The sequence below is a fragment of the Scyliorhinus canicula genome, chromosome 2, assembly GCF_902713615.1.
Source record: "Scyliorhinus canicula chromosome 2, sScyCan1.1, whole genome shotgun sequence".
Classification (NCBI taxonomy): domain Eukaryota; kingdom Metazoa; phylum Chordata; class Chondrichthyes; order Carcharhiniformes; family Scyliorhinidae; genus Scyliorhinus; species Scyliorhinus canicula.
Window position 1 is genome coordinate 272,495,570 of NC_052147.1, and position 23,502 is coordinate 272,519,071.

Genomic DNA, 23,502 nt, shown 5'->3' on the forward strand with positions numbered 1-23,502 from the left:
CACTCCGGCGTCGGGCCATCCAGGAGGTGCGGAACCCTCCGCACTTCTGGGTGCTAGGCCGGCGCCAGAGTGGTTGGCGCCGTGCCAACCAGCGGCGAACGGCCTCTGCCGGCCAGCGTGAGTTGGCGCATGTGCGGGAGCGCCAGTGTGTTCTGGCGCATGCACAGAACCGCTGGCGTGATCCCTGCGCATACGCAGGGGGTTTCTTCTCCGCGCCAGCCATGGCGGAGCTTTACAGAGGCCGGCGCGGAGGGAAAGAGTGCCCCAACAGCACAGGCCCGCCCGCAGATCGGTGGGCCCCAATCGTGGGCCCCGATCGTGGGCCAGGCCACCGTGGGGGGGCCCCCCCGGGGCCGGATTCCGGATTCCCCGGCTCCCCCCCCCCCTCCCCCCCGCGAGGACTCCATTGGCTGCCCTCAGAGCCAGGTCCTGCCGGTATGGACCTTGTCCATTTCACACTGTCGGGACCAGCCGAAAACATGCGACCGCACGGACCATCGGGGTCCGGAGAATTGCCGGGGGGGGGGGGGCACTGCCAACGGTCCCCGACCGGCATGACATGATCCCCGCCCCTGCCAAAAAAATGACGCCAGAGAATTCGGCAGCCAGCGTCGGAGAATCCCACCCAGAATGTGCAGGGTCACTGGGAGAAGGCAGGGGAGTGGCATTCAGTGCACTGTTGATTTGGAGAGTTGGCACAGTGTTGTAACCATTCTGTGATTGGGGTTTATATCTCGAAAGAATCACATTTCCCTGCTGGTAAATGTATTGCTCCTATCCATAGCAGCACCACTTTTTCAACAACAAAAAATGTTTGTTCTGTTTTCCCTTCAACAGAGGTCCTGTTAATGCTATGTTGCTCTTGCTATTTGGCTGTGTTTCCAACTTTCTTTTCCAGTCCGAAGTGTACAGTAGCCTCATTGTAGCAGCCAACAGACAGCCTTCTGTCTCCAAATCTGCACTCGGACACTGTTTGATCCGCTGACTTGCAGGAGGGGGAAAAATCATGGTGACCGTCTTCGCAAGTGTGGTGAATGTAACTTAGTAATTCACACGGTATTTATCAATACCATTGTAAGCGCAGTAGCGCTAGGGGGAGTAGCTCTGGGAATGCTCAGGAGTTTGTACAGGGCTCCACCCTTGGCTCCGCCCACGAATCCTCCCCCTAGACTGCTGTATAAATAACCGTGTCCAGAGCCAGCCTGCAGTTCATCGGGAGTTCACGGGTAACAGGCTGGCTCTGTAGTAAGTAGATTAAAACCACTGTTCATATCTTAAAGCACGTGTCTCGTGAATTGATGGTTCCATCAGCAAGTTTTCCCAGATTGACCTCCTATTCGGAAACATGTAGAAATATTTTTCACAAAATTATGCGGGTGACATAATTTCAATAAAAATAGAGCCAGATCTATCGGGACTGTTGACTGGAAATCCGTGAAGCATCCGTGAAGAGCAAACAGTTAGTTTTCCATGTGTGTGACCTGCCATCAAAACTTGGAAAAGTTAGAGACGTAACTGGTTTTAAGCAGATACAGAGGCTTTTGTTTCCAGTACTGAAGTTACGAAACCCTGCTACCTACAAAGGGTGGGAGGAGTATGGAAGCCTCCTCATCAAATGGATTTAATGCAAGACCAATCGTTAATTTTAAATCTGCGATTGATAGATTTTTGTTAGCCATAAGTATTTATGAAGGAAAGACCATAGATATGAAGTTAGGTCACAGATCAGCGACAATCTCATTCAACCGATGAACAGGCTCAATGGGATGAAAAGGCCTCCGGCCTTTTCTCATGAGGCTCGGTCCTACAGGAAAGAAAAGGAAAGATTTTATCAAGCAAACTGGGTTTCAATGTTTTTCGGGGCAATTGTTACCACCCTTTGATGTTCAACTTCACGGGCGGCACAGTGGTTAGCACGGCTGCCTCACAGCGCCAGGGACCCAGGTTCAGTTCCAGGCTTGGGTGACTACCTGTGTGGAGTTTTTACATTCTCCTCGCGTCTGCGTGGGTTTCCTCCCACAGCCCAAAGATGTGCAGGTTAGGTGGATTGGCCACAGTAAATTACCAGGGTCCAAGGATATGAAGGTGAGGTTATGGGGTTACAGGGATCGGGTGGGGGGGTGGGCCTTGGTAGGGTGCCCGTTCAAAGGGTTGGTTTAGACTCGATGAGCCGAATGGCCTCCTTCTGCACTGTCTGGATTGTGTGAACCCAAGCATTTTAGGTTGTCAGCAATTACCTGCTCCAACATACATTGCCCCTGCTTTGCCTTCTACACATCGAATTTCCTGACTGTACCACCTCCAGCCACACTCCAATTATAACCCCCAAAGCAAAATACTGTACTGAGGATGCTGGAAATCTGAAAACAAAACAGAAATTGTGAAAAACCTCAGTAGGTCTGGCAGCATCTGTGAAGAAAGTAAACAAGGTTTTGAGCACATTTGACTCTTCCGAGCTAAGTTATAACCTGCTGCTCACCCTCTTACGCTATCTGATCTTACAACAGGTATCGGTTCCAACTGGTAGAACTCTGTTTATCTGATCCCTGTAAACAAAATCGACAGATTAATTAAATTGCAAAGTTTACGTTGGCGTGAACATTTAATGGTACTTGTAAAATAAGTAATGTTAAGTAGGGAAAATTATTTTCATACAGTCCCTACAGCGTGGTGACCCTCTACGAGCTCTCCCCTGCATATCCTCTTCCAATATCTCTTATGACAGTCATACTTTTTTAAATGTAAATTTACAGTGCCCAATTATCTCTTTTTCCAATTAAGGGGCAATTTAGCGTGGCCAATCCACCTACCCTGCAAAACTTTGGGTTGTGGGGGTGAAACTCATGCAGACATGGGGAGAATGTGCAAACTCCACATATACAGGGACCCAGAGCCGGGATCGAACACGGGTCCTCAACACCTTAGGCAGCAGTGCTAACCACTGCACCACCATGCCGCCCGTCATCATGTTCTATAATTATTATTATAGTATGTTCTCTGTATTTATGTGTGGCGCGATCTGCCAAGACTGTAAGCAAACCAATACTTTTCACTGTACCTCAGTACACGTGACAATAAATAAATAAATCTGTGCAGTAGGAGACCATTCGGCCCATCAAACAGGTACATGCAGACACATTTATACGAGGGTTGTCATCAAGAATGAGTTATGTAGCTTTATCCTCTTCCCTAATGTAGTTCTTGCATTCTACGTATAGCTGTGTGCTGTATCAATCATACTAGGGGCTGGTTTAGCACAGTGGCTAAATCGCTGGCTTGCAATGCAGAACAAGGCCAGCAGCGCGGGTTCAATTCCTGTACCAGCCTCCCCGAACAGGTGCCGGAATGTGGTGACTAGGGGCTTTCATTGAAGCCTACTTGTGACGATAAGCGATTATTATTATTATTACTAAATTGTGATGCTGGTTTCAAGCTATGCTCGACTAAACTAGATCCGTTGAAGCTGGAGCACATTTTTAAAAATGACTATCTCAAAAAAAACCAATCCTGTCAATTAACTATAACCAGGGAATTTATTCAAACCGACATCACCTCTTTTCAGTGACTGAAACACATGAAGTTCTCAGGATTCATTTTGGTTTGGACAGCGGATGAAAAGCTCCAAGGTTCATTCCCAACTTGCTGCTCCACTTTATAAAAAAAAAAGCCTGTTATCAAAAAAGACATCACTTTGCAGATGTTCTGAATCGCACTTGATATTAGAGTGTATTGAATTCCGTTCATTTCCACCGTGGGACCTCTATCTGTGTCAGACACAGATGAATGAGTTAGCTTTGAACATTTAAGGGCTCGAAATGAAACGAGTTTGGATGTTTTCAACCAGTACCCAGCTGACACTTGACTTCAAATTGTTCTCTGCACTGACACCTTGGTACTGATATAAGTGTTGCTCCGAGAAACAGGGGAAAGTAAGATGTGGATATAATGCTATTCTTCTGAGAGTAAAACTGAGGCAGACTAACTGGGTAATGTATAGAGGGCTATAAAATTATATTTGATCTGCGTACTCTAACACAACCTGATGTTGTCATTCATGTTAGATGGTTCCTTTGCCAATATTTATGTAAGCTCTCCTTACACAAAACACGTGCTACTTGTTTCAAAGAAAATAAAACACGAGATGATCTGAAGCCTTTGTTTATTAGCCCAGGTCGAAGTGTACTATACTTGCAATAAGAGTGTAGCGATTATTGGAGCGAAGTCCCAGGCCAATGGAAAGAGAACAGAAGAATAATATTTGGAATGACTTGTGGAAATTCTGAGTTGTGTTTTGCCTGAGTGGAAGTTTCAGATGGTCGTTATTTCCTGACTGGATAGGAAGCTTTCACTGTTATAAACCTTTTTTTAAATACATTTTGTGTACCCAGTTCATTTTTTCCAATTAAGCGGCAATTTAGCGTGGCCAATCCACCTAGCCTGCACATCTTTGGGTTGTGGGGGTGAAATCCACACAGACACGGGGAGAATGTGCCGGAATTGGGCCAGGTGCCGGATTGACGCCAGTACGCAATTCTTCGCCCCCTCCAGTCAGCGTCATCGGACCTCGCGCAGTTGCAACGCCATTAGTGCATCATCAACCAGCCCATCCGTGACCCTCCGCCTCCGATGGGCCGACGCGACGTGCCAAGTGTGATCCCAGCAGTTGTGAGCCTGGCGTGCCGGCGTGTGGGCAGTATCTAGCGCCTCCACACTTGACCGGGATCCGTGACGCTGGCCTGGGGGCTTCTGCGAAGGCTGGGGGGTGTGGTTGGGGTGGGCTGTGGGGTCGGGGTGGGCGGGTATGTGGTCCAGCAGGGCCAGTGCCATGTTTTGCGACACGACCGGTGCATGTGTCGGGGGTGTAGATGTGCACGGCTGCAGCCTATGCATGTGCAGCTCGGAACCCGGCAATTCTCCGACCATTGTCCGCATGATCCGCGAGTGTTTCACATGGCGCCGTTTTAGCTCCTCACCGGTACCGGAATCGTTGAGAGTATTGCGCCAATTTCCCCATTGTGAAACAACATGTGCGAGATTCTCAAACCCCCCCCCCCCCCCCCGGCCGGGTCAGAGACTCTCCGGAGGGCGGCGTGAATCCCGCCCCGATGCCGGCTGCCGTATTCTCTGACGCCATTTTTCGGGCGGGGATGGGATTCACACCACACCGGTCGGGGGCCGTTGGTAGCGGCCCCTCCGGCAATTCTCCGGGCCCCGGTGGGCCGAGCGGCCATCCGTTTTTGGCCAGTCCTGCAGGCGTGGGCAACGCATGGTCCCACATGGCGGGACCTGGCAGGTAGGTTGGCGGAAGCGGTCCTCGGGGGGGGCAGGGCGGCGCAGGGGGATTCGACCTGGGGTGGGTGGGGGGAGGGGGTGGCCTGGCCCATGATGCCCGCGATCTGGTCGTACCGATTTGCGGGCGGGCCTGTTCCATGCGGTTGCTTCTTCCTTCCGCGCTGGCTACTGTGGGGCTCCGCCATGGCGCATGCGCCAAAATACGCCGGCAGGTCTGCGCATGCACAAGATCACACCGGCACTTCGGCGCATGCACAAAGTCATGCCGTCCCTTCGGCGCCAACCCCTCTGCTGTCCACCTAGCCCCCAAAAGTGCAGAGAATTCCACACAGTTGACGCCGGAGTGGTTGGCATCGGTTCTCCCGCCGGGAAGGACTTAGTCCCCAGAAGGGAGAATCCCGCTGCATGGATCCTCCGTTGGCGTTGGTACTTAGCCTCCGGAACGGAGAATCCAGCCTCCAATGTTTCACGTCTGTGTCACTTTGACATGTAGCTGAAAGCAATGATGATAATAAATTATTTTGGCCGGGATTCTCCCAGAATTGGCGGGGCGGCCCGTTCGGCGCTAAGGAGCAGCGTGAACCACTCTGGCGTCAGGCCGCCAAGAAGGTGCAAATCCTCCGCACTTCCGGAGGCTCGGCCGGCGCTGGATGGGTTGGCGCCACGCCGAAGGGCCTCCCCTGGCCGGCGCTAGTTGGCGCATGCGCAGGACCGGCAGCATGTTCTGGCGCATGTGCAGAACCTCTGGCGCGTTCTCTGCGCATGCGCAGGGGGTTCCTTCTCCGTGCCGGCCATGCCAGAGCCTTATGCAGGTCAATCGCGGGCCAGGCCACCGTGATCCCCCCCGCATCCTCTGCCCCCCCCCCCCCCCCCCCGAGGACCCCGCTAACCGCCCTCCAAGCCAGGTCTCGCCGGTATGGACCTTGTCAAACCCACGCCGGCGGGACTGGCCGAAAACGGGCAGCCACTCGGCCCATCGGGGCCCAGAGAATCGTCGGGCGGGGCCGCCGGCCGCCGGTGGAGGGTTGGTGAATCACGCCCTTTGGATAGAATGATCTCTTGGTTGCGATTTGTTTTCAGTTAACTTTACTCGACCAGAACAATTTGAAACATAATCCAATTTTCAGACTTGATGAATAATGCACTCACCGACCTGAGTTTCGTGTGGAGTAAGGTTTTGTACCAGGTGATGTAATATAAACAAAGTCATGTCAGACGTATGTGCATCATTGGACAACCCACAGAATTTGCATCAAATAGCACAGCTAGCCTGTGTGTGCTCCAGGCCCCATTAGTAGAATGAAGCTACCTCCGGGTGCTCTGGTTTCGTTCCACAAGTCTGAAAGACTTGCCTGTTAAATGACTTGGACATTCTGAATTCTCCCTCCGTATACCCGAACAGGCGTAATAGTGTGGCGACTAGGGGATTTTCACAGTAACTTCATTGCAGTGTTCATGTAAGCCTACTTCTGACACTAATAAAGATTACTATTATTATGGGTGTGGCAAAGAGTCAAGGATCCAAGTTAAACCGGTTATAGACGGGGTTTGGAAAGTGGTGGGCGTGCTGTGTTACAGATCACTCAGGTGACCAATATTGCTGATGCAATAGGCACTTTACTACTGACGTAACCTTGAGCTATCAATATTGATGGTAGAGGCTCTGAGTTTCCTTCCATCACCTGGCTGACCAGAAATCGCTCCTTCTCTTGTCGCCTGTCATTGCCATGTGTTGGAAGGATTTTCAGATTGATGAATCTTTGGTGGCCACATTCTGAGCGCATCTTCCGTGGCCACATAATCTATCCCCTTTGAAACTCAGCCCCTCCAAAAAGTCCACCATATCCAACTCAACCCCCCCTTGCCTTACCCACGTGCTCGAACCTGAACAATTTCACAGGATGCAGCCTGCCACCTCAGCTGGCATGCCAAAGGACGGCTTGTCTTCTCTCCGTACTCCATAAACTATCCCCTTTGGCTCTACTCGTCTCAACTGCTCCTCCGCTTTATCCATGGACACCAGGTCAAAGTGCCCGAGCAGCAGCTTCCTGCTGGTCAAAAACTCCGGAGTCGGGTCCTCTGAATATTTCCCATCCACTTCCAATATCTTAATCACCAGCTTCTGCTGCTCCTCCCTTGCTTCCCTTTCCACCTGCACCCTGTAAGCAATTGCTTCCCCACCCCCAGGCCTCACCATCGCCTTCAGACCCACCAATAGCACTGAGGGCGAGACCTTCCCATTCTTATTAAACTCTACGTTCTCATCCATATTCCCTTATCTGCTTCCGAGTTCTCTTATTTATCAAGAACCCCCCACCCCAGCCCTGCTATCTCAGCCTGAGTTGAACACCTGACTTACCCAACCTTTTACAGAGCCTTACCTGGTCATTCACACACAAATGAGTCTTGTGCATCAGCACCACGGTGGCTCACAACCCTTTAATTGCGCAAAAGCTGTCACCCACTTCACTGAAACTTCCAATGTCATCGGCCGGATTGGGGTGTGACTGTCGCCCTTCTTTTCCCTCCAGCACCTTGCTCTCCGCCATTGCCCCTCTAGGGGATGCTCCCGTCCCACTCCCAAGACCCACGCCCTGAATCCATCCCAAGATGGCGCCTAGCCCCACTCACAAGGTGGTCCAATCCCTCACCTCCAGTCACCATCAGCCAACCCTTCCCTCCCCCCTTCCCTTCCCTTTCCTAGAAACACCCTAACCACTTCCTCTCAACTACCTCATTCCTCACTAACCACCATCACCCTCCCCACACACATCCGAGGCACACCAGAATCAGCCAAAACAGGTTCAGCATAGTCCCTCTTCCCCCCCCCCCCCCCCCCCCCCCCCCGCCACCTCACTCCTGTTCATTAGCGAACTGCAGCTTGCTAGCTAGAGAACTCCTCCACCACAGTTCCTCCCCCATTTCCAATCAACAAACAAAATCAAAACCTCTCCAACCCCCCCCCCAACTACCCTGCCCCTTCAAAATCCCCCACCAGACCCCCAACCTCTTACACCCCCCAACAACTCTATACATTCAGAGACTTGTAAGAGCGTCAAAATACACCAATGAACAGAAAAGTAAAAACTTTAGTGTAGCACGGTAGCATTGTGGATAGCGCAATTGCTTCACAGCTCCAGGGTCCCAGGTTCGATTCTGGCTTGGGTCACTGTCTGTGCGGAGTCTGCACATCCTCCCCGTGTGTGTGTGGGTTTCTTCCGGGTGCTCTGGTTTCCTCCCACAGTCCAAAGATGTGCAGGTTAGGTGGATTGTCCATGATAAATTGCCCTGAGTGTCCAAGATTGCCCTTGGTGTTGGGTGGGGTTACTGGGTTATGGGGACAGTGTGGAGGTGTTGACCTTGGGTAGGGTGCTCTTTCAAAGAGCCGTTGCAGACTCGATGGGCCGAATGGCCTCCTTCTGCACTATAAATTCTATCTATAACATTCGTCTCCACCAACCAACCAATGCCAAACCACCTACAGCAGCAAAGCATCTCTTCCACCATGCTCAATCCATTTCCAGTCCTTCTGCCTTCACAAACGCCTTCACCTCCTCGGCCATCTCGAAGATATGGCCCCTCGAATTGTGCATAATTCTTAGCTTCGCCGGGGAAACCATTCTGAAGAGCAATCCACTCTTGTACAGTGCCGCCTTTACCTTGTTAAAGGCCGCCTGCATCATCGCCAAGTCCACCCTGAGATCCTCATATATCTGAATCCAAGCACCTGCCAAAGACTAGAAATCTCACTCCAACATGTGTTGAAAATAGAAATGTTTTTAAAAGGAGGTAGACGTTCAGCTTGGAAAGATCCAAACTGAAAAGCAGGAGTCTTAATTCTTTTTTTTTTCTTTATATGAGAACACATTGCTTATTGTGTCAGCATTGTAAAGCAATGCATCAATTTTACCTGCTCTGGGTCGCGCCATACACCCAGGTTGTCATAATAGTGTCAAACTATTTATTTTCAAAAGTGATGAAGTTGGGCGTTTTCTAGGGCTGATCTGGCACAGGAGATTTGCAAACACCTTGGCAACCTACCCATGTGTCCTCACCAACAGCAACTACATTTTAATTGCCCTCTGGCTGGTATTTATTTACAGCAGTAGGTCTTGTGGGTCAGATCAGCTTCAGAATTGCTCCACATTTTACAACGCAATGTGCTATATGCTGTCATTATAAAACTGTATAATGTCTGGCTGTAAACAGTACGATGGATTCTTGTGCTGGGATTTTAAATTTGTTTGGAGATATTCTTGGTCTCTGGCTCCAAAATCCACCATATTTGAAATTGGAACCAAAGGAAAATAAAAATGTTTTTATTAGGACAAGAGGTAGGTGGAATGGGAGAGAAAAGGATAGGAAGAAATCAATTCTCGCAGTGTATTTTAAGAACACAATCTAATAATAATAAGAAGAATCTTATATTGTCACAAGTATGAAGATACTGTGAAAAGCCCCTAGTCGCCACATTCTGGTGCCTGTTTGGGTAAGCTGGTATGGGAATTGAACCCGCGCTGCTGGCCTTGTTCTGCATCACAAACAGCTTTCTAGCCCACTGAGCTAAACCAGCCCTTACTGAGGGGAAATTTCTACCCGTGGGATAGTATGCCACCGAAGAAACCATTCAGCTCGTTTACGCCTGTGTCGTCTTGTTAAAACAGTTATCCAATTATCCCCACTTCACTCCTCCACCCTCACACCCCCACCATTCTCTCCTCATAGCTATTCAATTGGTCCTTTGCAGCTTCGTATCCAATGTTCTTTCAAAAGTCACTTCCACCCATCCCTTCAGACAGTGTATTCCAAATCATCGCCCAATGTTTCTAAAACTTCTCATTTCCCTCCTGTATTTATTTTCCATTGTTCTAAATCTGCGTCCTCTGTTTAATGAGCTTTATACCAGTGGAAAAGGCTTCTCTCCATTCACCCTTTCAACGCCCCTCACGACTTTGAGTACCTCTTTTAAACCTCCCAGAAACCTTTCTCCCCTTGGGCCTTTCCTACATTGTGGACAACAGCAGCAATTTATAGAAGGTGCGCCGGTCTGGCGCACTAAGAAAGTTAGTGGGCGGGATTCTCCGACCCAGCAGGGGGTCGGAGAATCCCCGTGAGGGGGCGGCGTGAAACCCGCCCTGCTGCTCCAACACCAGCTGCCTTATTCTCCGGCACCGGTTTTCGGGCGGGGGCGGGGCTTACGCCACGCTGGTCGGGGGCCATTCGGGGGGTCGGGGGTTATTCTCAGGGCCCCGATGGGCCGAGCGTCCCTCAGTTCCTGGCCAGTCCCGCCGGCGTGAAATGGATATCTATTTTCCTCTCTCTTTTGTTCATGGAGTCACAAGGATAAAGCAATCCTTTCAGTGACGTGGCAAAGCTCCTGACAAAAGGACGGTCTTGCATTGTCTTAATTAATTGAGCTTCATTCATACATCAGTGCAATATCTTTCTTAATTTCACCATTTTATTTCCAGTCAGGATGAAAGTAGAAAGTGATTGATGGATTATCTTTGTCTTTCTGGGCTCCAGCCGTCCGTTGCTACACTTTTATATTAAATAATTTTTGGATACATTTCAATGTTCGTTTGGGTTTTAAATGACCCAGATAGAAACAACACTTCCACACCCCATCCATCCCACCTCCCATGGGAGCAAGCTCGTATTCAGATTTCCTGAGATGAGCAACGTCCGGGCCAATGCGTGATCAACCCTTTGCCGATTTGAAAGCATTTTAGTGATGTGACAGCACTTGTATTGCTTGGGTCAACTTTCATGTATGAAGATGTCACTCTTCGTGCAGTGAAGCAGCATAATCCTAGTCACAGAGCGGCTAGCTGAAAATTGATAGCAATGCGATGCAAATTTGACCCATGGTTGCTTTCAAGCCGTGATTCCTATATAACACAGTTGCATTGCATCGGGCAGCACGGTAGCACAGTTGCTTCACAGTTCCAGGGTCCCAGGTTCAATTCCCGGCTTGGGTCACTGTCTGTGCAGAGTCTGCACGTTCTCCCCGTGTCTGCGTGGGTTTCCTTCGGGTGCTCCGGTTTCCTCCCACAATGCAACGATGTGCAGGTTAGGTGAATTGGCCATGCTAAATTGCCCTTAGTGTCCAAGTGGGTTGGGTGGGGTTATTGGGTTCCAGGTATAGGGTGTGGGCTTGGTGGAGTACTCTTTCCAAGGGCCAAATGGCCTTCTTCTGCACTGTAAATTCTATGATTGCAACTTGCATTGCCATGATTTTGGTTGTCCATCCTCCAGCATTGCGCTGGTTAGGTGGGTAGCCAAAGGTGAGGTGGAGCTATGGGGATGGGGCGGGGGAGCAGGCCTAGGTAGGGTTGCATTTTCGGAGGGTCGTTGCTGACTCGATGGGCCGAATGGCCTCCTGCACTGTAGGGATTCTATATAAAGTCTTGGAGTCTGTAGGAATGGAAATTAATCACAAGGACACTGCTGCAAGAAAAGCCTGGTGCTTTCCCTCATTTTCTTTGAGCAGCTCTGGAAATTAATTTTTTTTTAAAGTAACTTAGAGTTCCCAATTCATTTTTTCCAATTAAGGGGCAATTTAGCATGGCCAATCCACCTATCCTGCACATCTTTGGGTTGTGGGAGTGAAACCCACATGGGGAGAATGTGCAAACTTCACACGGACAGTGACCCAGAGACAAGGTCGAACCTGGGACCTCGGCACCATGAGGCAGCGGTTCTAACCTCTGTGCCACCATGCTGCCCTTGCTCTGGAAATTCGTTAAAGAAGTATTGAACCTGGGGTGAGGGAAGGCTGTTTGGAGTCATTGGAGGTGGGAGGTCATGTGATGAGCCCTCCAGCAAGGTGTCCAGCTCCAGTTGGCAATGCTAGCCGTAACGGGTGAGCTTGGTGAACGAATGTCTTCATGATTTGATATTGAGGAAGTGCACACAATGGAGAGGTGAGTGCTGAATTATAAATCTTATGTCAATAAAGTGGTCTTCAATTACTCTGGAGCATGTAAGGGACAGAGAAATGGCTGAGCAATTGAATACATAGTTTGATTCTGTCTTCACAAAAGAGGGCACAAATCAGATACCAGAAATGTTGAACAATGAAAGGTTTTGTGAGGGGGAAGAACTTGGGGAGATCAATATTAGTAGAGAAATGGTGCTGGGAAAATTGCTGGGATTGAAGGCGGATAAACCCCCAGGGCCTGATAATCTGCATACCAGAGTACATAAGGAGGTGGCTCTGGAAATAGTGGCTGCATTGGTGGTCACCTTCCAGTTTCTATGGACTCTGAAACAGTCCCTGCAGATTGGAGGGTAGCTAATGTCACTCCAATATTCAAAAAGGGAGTTAGAAAGAAAACAGGGAATTATAGACCAGTAAGCCTAACATCGGTATAGGGGAAAATACTTGAATTAATTATCAAGGGCTTTACAGCGGAACATGTAGAAAGAAGTGGCAGGATCAGTCAGTCAGCATGGATTTATGAAGGTGGGGCGGGCAACTTCGGCAGGACAGAGTGGCGTGAACAACTCCGGGTTCGGCCTGCCCCAAAGGTGCGGAATCCTCCGCACCTTCAGGGGCTAGAGCCTCCCTGGAGTGGTTTGCGCCCCACCCGCACTGAAGGGCCTCCACCAGCCGGCGCATGCTGGCACCATCCCTGCGTGTGCACAGAGGGCTTTGTTTCCGCACCGGCAATGGCAGACTGCTACAGCCGCCGGTGCGGAACAATAGAGTGCCCCCACGGCACAGGCCCGCCCGCGGATCGGTGGGCCCCGATTGCGGGGCAGGCCACCTGATCCCGGAGCCAGATCCCCCCGCGCCTCCCCAAGAACCCTGGATGCCGCCCGCACCGCCAGGTCCCGCCGTTAAAGACCTACTCCAATTTACGCTGGCGGGACGGGCAAAAGATGGGTGGGACTTCGGCCCATCGCGGGCTGGAGAATTCATTGAGTCGCGCCGGTCCCTACCATTCTCTGCGGCAGGAGGCGCGATTCAAGGCGGGACGATTTTTGGGGGGCAGGAGACTATGTGGGTCGGAGAATCCCGCCCGTGAAATCATACTTGACAAATCTGTTGGAATTCTTTGAAGTTGTAACCAGTACAGTTGACCAGGGGGAGCCAGTCGATGTGGTATGTTTGGACTTTCAGAAGGCGTTTGACAAAATCCCGTTTAAGAGATTATTATGCAAGATTAAAGCGGATGGGATTGGGGAAAGTGTATTGACGTGGATAGAAAACTGGTTGGCAGAGAGGAATTGGCAGGCAGTAATTAGTGGGGTGCCACAGGGATCGGTTATTGGTTATCATCAATTCACAATATATATTAATGATTTGGATGAGGGAACAAAATGTAACATCACAAAATTTGCAGATGATATCAATTTGGTGGGAAGGTGAAATGTGACGAGGATGCAGAGATGCTACAGCATGATCTGGACAGGTTGGGCGAGTGGGCAAATCAATGTCCGATGCAGTATAATTTGGATAAGTGTGAAGTTATTCACTCTGGAAGCAAAAACAGGAAGGCAGATTACTACCTGAATAGTTTCAAATTGGGAGAGGGGAGTGTGCAGTGCGACCTGGGTGTCCTTGTGCACCAGTCGCTGAAAGTAAGCATGCAGGTGCAGCAGGCGGTAAAGAAGGCTAATGGTATGTTGGCCTTCATTGCGAGAGGTTTTGAGTACAGAAGCTGGGATGTGTTTCTGCAATTGTACAGGGCCTTGGTGAGGCCACACCTGCAGTATTATGTGTAGTTTTGGTCTCCTTTTCTGAGGAAGGATGTTCTTGCTGTCGAGGGAGTGCAGCGAAGGTTTACCAGACTGATTCCAGGGATGACGGGACTGTCATATGAGGAGAGATTGACTAGGTTAGGATTGCTCTCCCTGGAGTTCACAAGAATGAGGAGGGATCTCACAGAGACTTATACAATTAGAACATAGAACATAGAACAGTACAGCACAGAACAGGCCCTTCGGCCCTCGATGTTGTGCCGAGCAATGATCACCCTACTCAAACCCACGTATCCACCCTATACCCGTAACCCAACAACCCCCCCCTTAACCTTACTTTTTAGGACACTACGGGCAATTTAGCATGGCCAATCCACCTAACCCGCACATCTTTGGACTGTGGGAGGAAACCGGAGCACCCGGAGGAAACCCACGCACACACGGGAAGGACGTGCAGACTCCGCCCAGACAGTGACCCAGCCGGGAATCGAACCTGGGACCCTGGAGCTGTGAAGCATTTATACTAACCACCATGCTACCGTGCTGCCCTTTCTAACAGGACTAGACAGGGTAGATACAGGGAAGATGTTCCCAATGGTGGGTGTGACCAGAACCAGGCGTCATAGTCTGAGGATTCAGGGTGAACCATTTCGGACAGAGATGAGGAGACATTTCTTCACCCAAAGACTAAGCCTGTGGAATTAATTACTACAGGAAATAGTTAATGCTAAAACATTGAATATATTCAAGAGGCGATGAGATATAGCACTTGAGGTTAATGGGATCAAATGCTATGGGGAGAAAGCAGGATTAGGTTATTGAATTGGATGATCAGCCATAATGGTGATGAATGGTGGAGCAGGCTCGAAGGGCCAAAAGACCTCCTCCTGCTCCTATGTTCTGTGTATGACTATGCTTAGCCCTCCAGCATGTGCAGTCTTGTAAAGGTTGAGGAGTTAGAACACCTTACATAGAACATAGAACATAGAACAGTACAGCACAGAACAGGCCCTTCGGCCCTCGATGTTGTGCCGAGCAATGATCACCCTACTCAAACCCACGCATCCACCCTATACCCGTAACCCAACAACGCCCCCCCCTTAACCTTACTTTTTAGGACACTACGGGCAATTTAGCATGGCCAATCCACCTAACCCGCACATCTTTGGACTGTGGGAGGAAACCGGAGCACCCGGAGGAAACCCACGCACACACGGGGAGGACGTGCAGACTCCGCACAGACAGTGACCCAGCCGGGAACCGAACCTGGGACCCTGGAGCTGTAAAGCATTGATGCTAACCACCATGCTACCGTGCTGCCCCTAAACCTTGTGAAGGGGTAATTGTGGTGCACCTTTGATAGATCTCTCAGCAAATCTGGTGTTTAACATAGAAGACAGTCTTTCTTGCTTTGTTTTTATCCCTTGGATCCTAACTTAAAGGATCAAATTTGCGATGTTAGGCTGTGCTCCAGAGCATGTGTGCTTTCAGCTTTTGTGACATGGGTGGGTAAATAAGCGAGTAAGCATCTGTGATGGAAATGTCTCCCCTGAATATGTATGGGATAAAGTAAATCGGCAGTAAGTCTTTATTACTTGTTCATCTCTTTCCCACAAAAGCAAAAGATCATTACTCAGCCAACAAATACCACGTCCTAAATTTTACAGCCACTATGACTGTGCAGTCAATGGTGATATGTGGTGACATTATATCTCACCCCCCCGGGGACCAAATGTCCAGAACCAAACTTGCTCACATTTTCATTCGTCACAGCTCTAAGGTAACAGTAACTTGGACAAAAGATTTTTTATTTACACTATCATGAGTAGAGGTCAAGGTGGTACATAATCCAACAAATAGGCCTTTGGTCATACTGTGGAAAGACAAATTGCTTTGTGATCTATCGTACTAATGTCAGTTGGGACTGGTAATAAAAAAAAAGAGGTTCAGATGGTTTCAGTTTTTTCCGAGGCGTTTAGATGTGCGCGTGATTGATAATGTCTTTATTGGTTTTGACAGAAACAAAACTAGGTATTGAATATTTTACACAGTGAATGTTTGAGCAACCTGGGACTTCCATCTGTCAGACCACAGTTTATCAACTATCTCCCTCCTCTTGGGTCAGTATCATTTATGCAGGCAGCCAGCCAATATGACAGGGTTATTTTTCATCACTATGTATGAAAAAAAAAACAGCAATGATTCCTTGCTGATGGTTTCATAAAATTGTTGTTTTTGTTGGGCAGGTGGCAACCAGTAAGGTTTTCAAATGGAACCCTAAAAGGTTACAGCACAGAACAAGGCCATTCAGCCTGTTGTTGCTGGCCCAGCATTCTTCCAGAGCATAGAACTCTCATACAAACATGTACTCACCTCGGGCCTGCTCAGTAAGGTCATGGTTGATCTGATTGTAACTTGAGCTTCTCATTGCTGTCCAGTCCCGATATTCTCTTTCTTTCCCGCCCTCCCACCTTGCTTGTCAAGAATCTATCTCTGTCGTAAAAATATTCAAAGACTCTGCTTCCACCGGGTTTTGAGGAAGAGAGTTCCAGAGACTCACGACCCTCAGAGGAAAATAAATTCACCTCACCTCTAATTCTCCTAATCTCTGTTTTAAATGGCTGACCCCATATGCTTTAAGTGGTGATCCCAGTTCTCAATTATCCCACAAGAGGAAACATCTCCCCTGTTGAGATCCCCGAGATCGCATGTTTCAATCAAGTCACCTCTTACTCTTCTAAAGTCAGTGGATACCAGCCAAGCTTGTCCAACTTTTCCTCATAAGAACATTGGCCAATTTCAGGTATTAGTCTAGCAAACCTTCTCTGAACTACTTCCAATGCATTTCCATCCTTCCTTTATATAAGATGGCCAATACTGTACACAATACCCTTTTTGAAAGGCAACTAGGGGTGGGCAATAAATGCTGGCCTAACCAGCAACGCCCACGTCCCGTATATGAAATTTTAAAAAAACATTGTGGTCTCACTAGTCTCTTGTACAGCTGAAGCACAACTTCCTGACTTCTGTATTCAACTGCCCTCGCAATAACTAATAACATTCTATTAGCTTTCCTAATTAGTTTGATTGATTTGGGTTTGTTGTCATGTGTACCGAGGTACAGTGAAAAGTATTGTTCTGCGCACAGTCCAAACAGATCGTTCCAAATATAGGACATGCATAAATACATATTGCTGTCCCTGCAGACTAGCCTTTTGAGATTCATGCACAAGGGCACCCAGATCCATCTGCATCTTGGAGCTCTGCAATTTCCTCACCAATTCAGATAAAATTGACTTTTTCTTAATTCTTCCTGTTAAATTGAAGAATTTAACATTTTCCCACATCAAAACTAGATTTGCCAGATTTTTGCCATGGACATCATCTATCTATTTATCCATTTGTAGCCTCTTTATGTCCTCTTCACAACTTACTTTCCTACCTATCTTTGTGTCATCAGCAAACTTGGCAACTATACCTTTGGTCCCTTCATCCAAGTCATTTATATAAATTGCAAAATGTTGAGGCCCCAGCACTGATCCCTGTGTCACACAACTTGTTACATCTTGCTTACCGCAAAGTTGCCCATTTACACCTACTGTTTCCCATTAGCTAGTCAATCTTCTCTCCATGCCAATTTGTGACCCCCTACACCATGAGCTTTTACTTTCCACAATAACCTTTGATGTGGCATCTTACCAAATGCTTATCAGAAATCTAAATACTGTACATCCACCTACAGTAAATCCATGTGATTTTTGTTTATAAATGTTTTTATTCAGTTTTCGTATTTTATATTGAACAAATTACAAATTGTTAGGAGAGAGAAACAAAAAAAAAAACAAACAAAAACAAACACGCAAAAATTAACACACATATTTACAGGTAAGCATCTTCGTAGTAGTAACTGCGCCCCCCCCTATCCATGTGATTTTAACGCACAGCATATGTTCCTTCTTGAAAGAGCTTCACTATCTGGGTTAAACATGATTTCCCTTTCACAAAACCAAGTTGACTCTGCCCGATTACCTCGCATTTTTCCAAGTGGCCCGCTGTAATGAATTTAATAAGAGCTCCTAACATTTTTCCCGATGATAGTTAAGCTAACTAGCCTGTCGTTGCCATCAAAACCCGAGAGTGAAGTCCATCAGGACCCAGGGACTTGTCTGGCTGCAGCTCCAACAATGTTCTCAGTACCATTTACTGGTGATTGTAATTTTCCTGAGCTCCTCTTTCTGGGTTGTTAATTGCACCCTCTATGATGAAGAGAAATACAAAATACCTGTTCAATCCATCCACCACTTATTATTTTTCATTATTCATTTCCCAGATTTGCTCTCTATATTTGTTTTGTATTCATTCATGGGATGAGGGACAGAATTTATTGACTGTCTGCAAATCCCATTTCAGAGGGCATTTTTAAGAGTCAACCACTGGATCTGGAGTCACATGTAGGCCAGACCAAATAAGGGTGGCAGATTTCTTTCCCTAAAGGACATGAGTCAACCGGGTGGGTTTTTACAGCAACCAACAAATGGATTCATGGTCATCAGACTTTTAATTCTAGATAGGGTGGCACGGTGGTACAGTGGTTAGCACAGTTGCTTCACAGTTCCAGGGTCTCGGGTTCAATTCCCGGCTTGGATCTCTGTGCGGATTCTGCACATTCTCTCCGTGTCTGCGTGGGTTTCCTCCGGGTACTCCGGTTTCCTCCTACCATCCAAAGATGTGCAGGTTAGGTGGATTGGCCATGATAAATTGCCCTTAGTGTCCAAAAAGGTGAATTGAGGTTATGAGGATAGGCTGGAGGCGTGAGCTTAAATAGTGGTGTTCTTTCTAAGAGCCGGTGCAGACTCGATGGGCCCAATGGCCTCCTTCTGCACTGTAAATTCTATGATTCTATGATCTTCATTGAATTCAAATTTCACCATCTAGCTTACTAGTCCAGTATAATACCACTAGGCCATTGCCTCCCTACAGTATGCCAACACTTGTTAACTCTTTTTTACTTTTTGAAATAATATTAATTTTATATATATAATATACATATATATCTAATTTAAAATTTCTAGGTAGTTTTCTCTCATACTCTAATTTTTCCTCTCTGTATTAAGCTTTCAGTTAGTCTTTGACTTTTTTAATTCAGTCCAATCTTCAGACCTGCCATCAATCCTTGCGCGATTATATGCTTTTTCTTTAAGTTTGATATTATCTTTAGTTTTTGAAATTAATTTGCAGGATGTGGGCATTGCTGGCTAGGCCAGCATTTATTGCCCATCCCTAATTGGCCTGGCAAAGGTGTTGGTGAGCTGCCTTCTTGAATTATGGCAGTCAAACATAATTGGTGGGTCCTCCCCTTGGAATATTACTTTCTCATTGGAATGTATCTATTATGTGTATTTTGAAATATCCCCTCAAATGTCTGCCACAGCATCACTATTGACTATCCTTTCGCCTAATTCGGCAGTTCGCTAGTCATAATTTCAAGCCCTCGTAATTGTTCTTATTAAGTTTAAAATGCTAGTCTTGGACCCACTCTCCTCTCTCTCTCTCTCTCTCACACTATATTGTGACCATTTCTACGTAGGCGTACCTCCACCTAGTGGGCAGCACGGTAGCATGGTGGTTAGCATAAATGCTTCACAGCTCCAGGGTCCCAGGTTCGATTCCCAGCTGGGTCGCTGTCTGTGCGGAGTCTGCACGTCCTTCCCGTGTGTGCATGGGTTTCCTCCGAGTACTCTGGTTTCCTCTGGTTCTTGATCAGTACGTACCAGTCAGACAGGGAGGAAAGGGTAGAGCGAGGGAACCGTGGTTTACCAAAGAAGTGGAATCTCTTGTTAAGAGGAAAAAGGAGGCCTATGTGAAGATGAGGCGTGAAGTTTCAGTTGGGGCGCTTAATAGTTACAGGGAAGCGAGGAAGGATCTAAAGAGAGAGCTAAGACGAGCAAGGAGGGGACACGAGAAGTCTTTGGCAGGTAGGATCAAGGAAAACCCAAAAGCTTTCTATAGGTATGTCAGGAATAAAAGAATGACTAGGGTAAGAGTAGGGCCAGTCAAGGACAGTGGTGGGAAGTTGTGTGTGGAGGCTGAGGAGATAAGCAAGATACTAAATGAATACTTTTTGTCAGTATTCACTCAGGAAAAAGATAATATTGTGGAGGAGAATGCTGAGACCCAGGCTATTAGAATAGATGGCATTGAGGTGCGTAGGGAAGAAGTGTTGGCAATTCTGGACAAGGTGAAAATAGATAAGTCCCCGGGGCCTGATGGGATTTATCCTAGGATTCTCTGGGAAGCCAGGGAAGAGATTGCTGAGCCTTTGGCTTTGATTTTTAGGTCATCATTGGCTACAGGAATAGTGCCAGAGGACTGGAGGATAGCAAATGTGGTCCCTTTGTTCAAGAAGGGGAGTAGAGATAACCCTGGTAACTATAGGCCGGTGAGCCTAACGTCTGTGGTGGGTAAAGTCTTGGAGAGGATTATAAAAGATACGATTTATAATCATCTAGATAGGAATAATATGATTAGGGATAGTCAGCATGGTTTTGTGAAGGGTAGGTCATGCCTCACAAACCTTATCGAGTTCTTTGAGAAGGTGACTGAACAGGTGGACGAGGGTAAAGCAGTTGATGTGGTGTATATGGATTTCAGTAAAGCGTTTGATAAGGTTCCCCACGGTCGGCTATTGCAGAAAATACGGAGGCTGGGGATTGAGGGTGATTTAGAGATGTGGATCAGAAATTGGCTAGTTGAAAGAAGACAGAGAGTGGTGGTTGATGGGAAATGTTCAGAATGGAGTTCAGTTACGAGTGGCGTACCACAAGGATCTGTTCTGGGGCCGTTGCTGTTTGTCATTTTTATAAATGACCTAGAGGAGGGCGCAGAAGGATGGGTAAGTAAATTTGCAGACGACACTAAAGTCGGTGGAGTTGTAGACAGTGCGGAAGGATGTTGCAGGTTACAGAGGGACATAGATAAGCTGCAAAGCTGGGCTGAGAGGTGGCAAATGGAGTTTAATGTGGAGAAGTGTGAGGTGATTCACTTTGGAAAGAATAACAGGAATGCGGAATATTTGGCTAATGGTAAAATTCTTGGTAGTGTGGATGAGCAGAGGGATCTCGGTGTCCATGTACATAGATCCCTGAAAGTTGCCACCCAGGTTGATAGGGTTGTGAAGAAGGCCTATGGTGTCATGGCCTTTATTGGTAGAGGGATTGAGTTCCGGAGCCATGAGGTCATGTTGCAGTTGTACAAAACTCTAGTACGGCCGCATTTGGAGTATTGCGTACAGTTCTGGTCACCTCATTATAGGAAGGACGTGGATGCTTTGGAACGGGTACAGAGGAGATTTACCAGGATGTTGCCTGGTATGGAGGGAAAATCTTATGAGGAAAGGCTGATGGACTTGAGGTTGTTTTCGTTAGAGAGAAGAAGGTTAAGAGGTGACCTAATAGAGGCATACAAAATGATCAGAGGGTTAGATAGGGTGGACAGCGAGAGCCTTCTCCCGCGGATGGAGATGGCTAGCACGAGGGGACATAGCCTTAAACTGAGGGGTAATAGATATAGGACAGAGGTCAGAGGTGGGTTTTTTACGCAAAGAGTGGTGAGGCCGTGGAATGCCCTACCTGCAACAGTAGTGAACTCGCCAACATTGAGGGCATTTAAAAGTTTATTGGATAAGCATATGGATGATAAGGGCATAGTGTAGGTTAGATGGCCTTTCGTTTTTTTTCCATGTCGGTGCAACATTGAGGGCCGAAGGGCCTGTACTGCGCTGTATCGTACTATGTTCTATGTTCTCCCACAGTCCAAAGATGTGCGGGTTAGGTGGATTGGCCATGCTAAATTGCCCGTAGTGTCCTGAAAAGTAAGGTTAAGGGGGCGGGGGGGGGTTGTTGGGTTACGGGTATAGGGTGGATACATGGATTTGAGTAGGGTGATCATTGCTCGGCACAACATCGAGGGCCGAAGGGCCTGTTCTGTGCAGTACTGTTCTATGTCCACAATGGGGTTATCAATAAATCCTATCTCGTAGCACAATGCCAAGTCTAGTATAACCTACTCTCAGGTTGGCTCTAACATGTGCTATCCTAAAACAATCTGAACATATTGTATAAACTCCGAGCTCCTCTTCACTCTCCTCTTCACTCTCTTAAGTTCTTAAATAGCCCCCTGAACTTTCTATATAATAGTAATCTCTATTATTGTCACAAGTAGGCTTACATTAACACTGCAATGAAGTTACTGTGAAAAAAACCCTAGTCGCCACATTCCGCTGCCTGTTCTGGTACACAGAAGGAGAATTCAGAATGTCCAAGTCACCTAACAGCACGTCTTTTGGGACTTCTGGGAGGAAACCTGAGCACCTGGAGGAAACCCATAGACTCCACACAGACAGGGACCCAGCCGAGAATCGAACCTGGGACCCTGGTGCTGTGAAGCAACAGTGCTACCGTGCTCTAGGCCTTCCATTGTTTTGAGACCGCCATATCTGCCTTATTTTCCTTGGCCAACCCTGGATATCCCTTGACTTCCAGGGTTCTCTGAACTTATTGATCCCACCCTTCACATGTTGGCCCTGTACACTCTTTATTTCCTTTTTAAATGAATGAATCACACAATCTGATGTAGATTTTCCGACAAGGAGCTGCTCCCAGTTAACTTTGGATGGGTCCTTATTTTACTCAAATTGGCCCACCCCAAATAAAAATCCCCAAATAAAAAATTTAATTTCCGAACTGTCTTTGTCCCTTTCCATAACTAATTTAAATTCTGCGGTTATGTTCACTGTTTCCAAAATGTTTCCCCACTGAAATTTCAACCACTTCAGAGTCAGAGGCTGACAGCATGGGAACAGACCCTTCAGCCTAACTCGTCCATGCCACCCTGTTTTACCACTAAGCTAGTTCCAATTGCCCGCATTTGGCCCATATCCCTCTATACCCATCTTTCTCCTATAACTGTTTAAATTCTTTTTAAAAGTCAAAGTTGTGCCCGATGCTACCACTACTTCTGGCAGTTAGTTCAAGATACTCCCCACTCTCTGTGTGAATAAATTTGCCTCTCTGGACATTTTTTGTACCTTGCCCGGTTTCAATCCCGAAAACAGTATCCAGCACATTGCCCTCCCTCATACCACTTTCTGCGTATACGTACCAGCATTACAAAGTTGTTCTGGATGCATTTTAAGAATTCTGCCCCCCTCTAAACCTTTCACACTTTGACTATCCCAGTTGTGGAAGCAGATATATTAATGGCGTTCAAAAGGCATCTTGACAAACACATGGATAGGATGGGTATAGAGGGATATGGCACAAGGAAGTGCTGAGGGTTTTGGCCAAGGTTAGTATCATGACCGATCAGACTTGGAGGGCCGAAGGGCCTGTTCCTGTGCTGTATTGTTCTTTGTCCTTTGTTAATATTGGGGAAGTTGACATCCCCTACTATTATTACCCAATTTTTCCTGCAATTCTCAGAGATGTGCCTACATATCTGTCT

General features: G+C 47.6%; 1 protein-coding gene across 2 annotated transcripts in view; it reads left to right on the plus strand.

The window, feature by feature from the left end:
* The window catches only part of gypc (glycophorin C (Gerbich blood group)), an 87,233-nt gene that overhangs the window by 47,050 nt on the left and 16,681 nt on the right, over window positions 1-23,502 (plus strand). The window lies entirely within an intron of this gene.